We start from the raw sequence: 4,438 nt of genomic DNA on the forward strand, positions 1-4,438 counted from the left end.
GACCCTCCAGCACATGCTGCGGTGCGGTCGTGGCCCCGCTGGGAGCCACCAGCAGCAGGAGGCACCCGGCGGACTCTGCCAGGCCCTGGGCGAGGAGGAGGGCGAGGGCGTGGGAGAGGGCGTGGAGGAGGGTGAGGGTGAGGACGAGGACCACAGCGAGGGCGAGGACCACAGCGAGGGCGAGGGCAGGCACCAGGCAGACGAGCTCGCCTGCCGCGGCCTGCAGCCCCCGAGGCGACGGCACCTGCTGCTGCTCCGTCCGCCAGCAGGCAACAATGGCGGCGACGGTGCTCGGGGGCGTGGCAAGGGGACATCACAGACAGGGGCGTGGCTCCCGGGGGCCCCGGGCGACAGGGTGTCCCGGGGGCGGGGGCCCGGGCTGCTCCCGCCTAGCCGGAGGCCGCGGCAGACACCGGGGCAGCTCTCGCCTCGGCCGCTGCTGGTCCTTCCCTCCGCGCGTGGCAGTGCGCTATTAAGGGCATCCCTCATCGTGATAGCTCAGCATATTGAACGCGACCACCCTTAGAGCATCGAATTGGACATCACTCAGAAAGAAATTAAACCTAGCCGTCCCCAGCCCCTCTGACATCTGAGGGTAAGCTGGAACGCAAGGCGGTTTATTTTCTGCCAAACTTCTGGACGCAGTAACGCCACACAGCCCCCGGGGCCGGCACCCCAAAGGCCTTCCTCCGAAGGATGCTGGGCCGAGGGGCGGCGGGCAGCGCTGCGCACGGGGGGGCCCCCTCACACACCCCCGTGTCGCAGTGCCACCACCCGGCAACGCAGCAGTCACAATGCCCCGGGGCACTATAAAAGGGGCAGCCTCCCCTGTCCCACCCCCAGTCCGCCTGGCAGGCGCCCCAGAGACATCCCAGAGGAAGTCCGCGAGGAGCCGCTGGAATTAGTTGGAGGGGGCTGAGGGAGGACGACCGGAGGCTGGACCAGGCTGCTGGGGACGACAAGAACCACCAAGCCCTGGAGGTGCCCGAGGCCATCAGGCTTTTTTGGATGGAGAGCTGTGGCAAGACCAAGGGAATGCCTTCTGGAGGAGCACTGCAGAGCTCGCCGTCCTCACTCCCTGCGGAACCAGTGGCAGCAGCCGTAAGAAGTGGGATGCAGAGATGTTGCCAGGGGTCCCAGTGCTTTGGAGCACCCGCTGGTGGCCCAAAGGGTGCGGGAAGGATTCTTGCCCCCAAGGTCGATCAGGCCGGGGGCACTTGGCCACTCTCGGAAGCCCCAAGATGGCTCCAGGTTCAGGGAGAACAGGGCTTGGGCATCCTCTGGGAGGCGTGACCAGCCTGCGGGACCAGGAGGCAGGTCTTGCTCACACCTGCTCTGGGAATAGCCGATCGCCAGCTCTGGGGTCAGGAAGGAATTTTCCCCCGGCGCAGACTGGCACTAGGCCCCGGGGGTTTTTTGCCTTCCTCTGCAGCACTGAGCAGGACCACTTGTCAGGGCTCCTCTGGACCGTTTTGGCTAGGTTACTGCCTGCTGCTCGTGCAAGATCTCAGGTAGCAGCCCCAGACTCCGAAAAGGAAGCTACCCTTGAGGTTTTTTCTTTCTTGGAGGAAGCTCTCCCCTTTGGGATCCACCTGTGACTCCTCCCAGGCATCTCCCAGAGCCTTTTGGCCTTTTCATAGCTATCTTTTCTTAGGATCTTAGGTCCGTAAAGCAGAGGCCAAAAGATTCTGGGAGATGCCTGGGAGGAGTCTCAAGTGGATCCCGGAGGAAAGAGCTTCCTCCAAAGGAGAAAAATCATCTGGGGTAGCCCCATTAGACAAGTCTGGGGCTGCTACCTGGGAGCTCAGGTCCTTATCAGAAAAGGCCAAAAGACTCTAGGAGACGCCTGGAAGGAGTCACAGGGGGATCCCGGAGGGCAGAGGTTCCTCCAAAAAAGAAAAAAAACATCAAAGCTAGCTTCCTTGGAGGAGTCTGGGGCTGCTACCTGAGGCGGTAGGTAGGTAAAGCAGAGGACAGAAGACTCTAGGCAATGCCTGGGAGGAGTCTCAGGTGGCTGGCGGAGGTGAGAGATTTCTCTACAGGAGAAAAAAATGTCTCGAGCTACTTACTTGGAGGAGTCTGGGGCAGGTAGCTGGGATCTCCGCTCCCAAACGCAGAGGTCAAAACATTCTGGGAGACGCCTGCGAGGAGTCTTGGGTCGATCCCGCAGGAGAGAGCTTCCTACAAAAGAGAAGAATCATCTTGGGTAGCTTGCTTGGAGGAGTCTGGGGCTGCTACCTGAGGCGGTAGGTAGGTAAAGCAGAGGCCAAAAGACTCTGGGAGACACCTGGAAGGAGTCTCGGGTGCATCCCGAAGAGGAGAGCTTCCTCCAAAGGAGCAAAATCATCTTGGGTAGCGGCCTTGACGAAATCTGGGGCTAGGCATCCCCTGGGAGGCGTGACCAGCCTGCGGGACCAGGAGGCAGGTCTTGCTCACGTGCTCAGGGAATAGCCGATCGCCAGCTCTGGGGTCAGGAAGGAATTTTCCCCCGGGGCAGATTGGCACTGGGCCCCGGGGGTTTTTTGCCTTCCTCTGCAGCACTGAGCAGGACCACTTGTCAGGGCTCCTCCGGTCCGTTTTGGCTAGGTTACTGCCTGCTGCTCGTGCACCACGAAGATGGCCTCTCGTGCCCTGCAGCTGGGGGGAGGAAGGCTTTTTTTCCCCCACGGTGGGCTAGCAAGTTTCCCCGGGGGTTTTTTGCCTTCCTCTGCAGCACTGAGCACGGCCCCTCGCCAGGGCTCCTTTGGGCCGTCGTGGCTAGGTGCCCGCTGCTCGTGCTCCACGAAGGTGGCCCTCGTGCCCCGCATCCGGGGGGAGGAACCTTCCTGACTCCCAGGCCGGGCTCCAAGGGATGCTCCCGGGGGTTGCTTCTTGTCCTCCGCAGCACTGAGCACAGCCCCTTGTCAGGGCTCCTCTGGGTCCTTTCGCCTAGCTCCCTGCCTGCTGGCTCTTGCACCTCCAAGGCACCGCTCGTGCCCTGGCTCTCTCGCCCAGTGCAAGTCGGGAGCGGGAGCGAGCTCTGCTCTTCCCTTAGCTCCATTTCCCCAGGGCTTCTGGCTTGGGCAAAACAGCCTGTGCTTGGAAGGGCTCCAGGCTTGCTGCCCCATCACGAGCTGCCACTTTTCACCTCTCCCTGCACGCAAATCAAGCGCAGGGCCAGCACGAGAGCGCCTTTCATGCATCGTTGGCCAAGCAGCACAGCGGCGGAGCAAGTTGCCAAACGCAAAAATACGCTTTTCACCTCTACCTGTCATACTTTGGAAAATACCCCACGGTACCACACACCTCCTCCTCCTCCTCCTCCTTCTTTTGGGTGTGGTCGGTCCTGATCCTCATTCTGCACGTTCTCACTCTTCAGGAAACAGGGACTGCTTAGCCTCTATTCCTCCTGCTACTTTCTGTAGCTCTGCGACTTGCCTTTGTGAGGCTGCAAAGGATGTTTTCTCAAGCTCAACTGAAGAATGCATCAGCCTGCTCCTGGCTCCACAGGCACATTGTGTTAAGGCTTGTGAGCATCGGCTCTGAAACAGACTCAGAAAAATAAAAATAATAGCCTGTTTCCACTTGCAAACTTTGTGTTATGTGTCCTTCAAAGTGGTTTTGGAGCTGAAAACCCCCTGGCGTTTCAGGCAAATAGGAGTCTCATTGCTATTTGACTCATGGTGAGCACAGGGAACAGAGCAGAGTAGAACAGAACAGAATAGAATGGAATAGTTCAGCTGGAAGGAACCTACAACCATCATCTAGTCCAACTACCCGACCACTTCTGGGCTGACCAAAAGTTCCAAGCATGGTATTAAGGGCATTGTCCAAATGCCTCTTCAACACTGACAGGCATGGGGCATCCACCACCTCTCCAGGAAGCCTGTTTCAGGGTGTGACCACCCTCTTGGGAAAGAAATGTCTCCTCACGTCAAGTCCAAACCTCCCCTGACAGTGTGGTAGCAAATGTCCCTTGGTGCCTTGGTAAGGAACGGGGAGGAAACCGTGCATGCTCTCTACATCTCTGCAGAGTTCCTGCAGAGGGAACCAAACCCCTGTCTTTCACCTCTGGCAGCACCACAACCAAAGGAACGTCTGTGGCCTAGATGCCCTCATTTACAGAGTCTGAAGGTACAGATCCATTTTGGCACCAACGCACAAAATGGCAAGGAGAGTACCTCTCTTAATCTCTCAGTACTCAAAGCACTAACTCCTAAAGGAAAAGGAGACTTGCCAGCGTTTCAGATAAGATCTGAACATCTTCCCACAAACCCAGGTAGGCAAAGAACTCTCGGAAAGGTTCAAGTCACAGGTCAGCTGTGGGAGTTTCACCCATGGCTGAAGCCCCTTTGGTATCCCCTATAAACACGGCCAACGGGTGTGTTTAATAGAAAGGCTGCGCAGCTGGGTTTCAGTGGGACAAGGGGATGTGACGGCAATAGCAGCAATGGGCTAT

This window comes from Buteo buteo, unplaced genomic scaffold (assembly GCF_964188355.1).
Source record: "Buteo buteo unplaced genomic scaffold, bButBut1.hap1.1 HAP1_SCAFFOLD_100, whole genome shotgun sequence".
Classification (NCBI taxonomy): domain Eukaryota; kingdom Metazoa; phylum Chordata; class Aves; order Accipitriformes; family Accipitridae; genus Buteo; species Buteo buteo.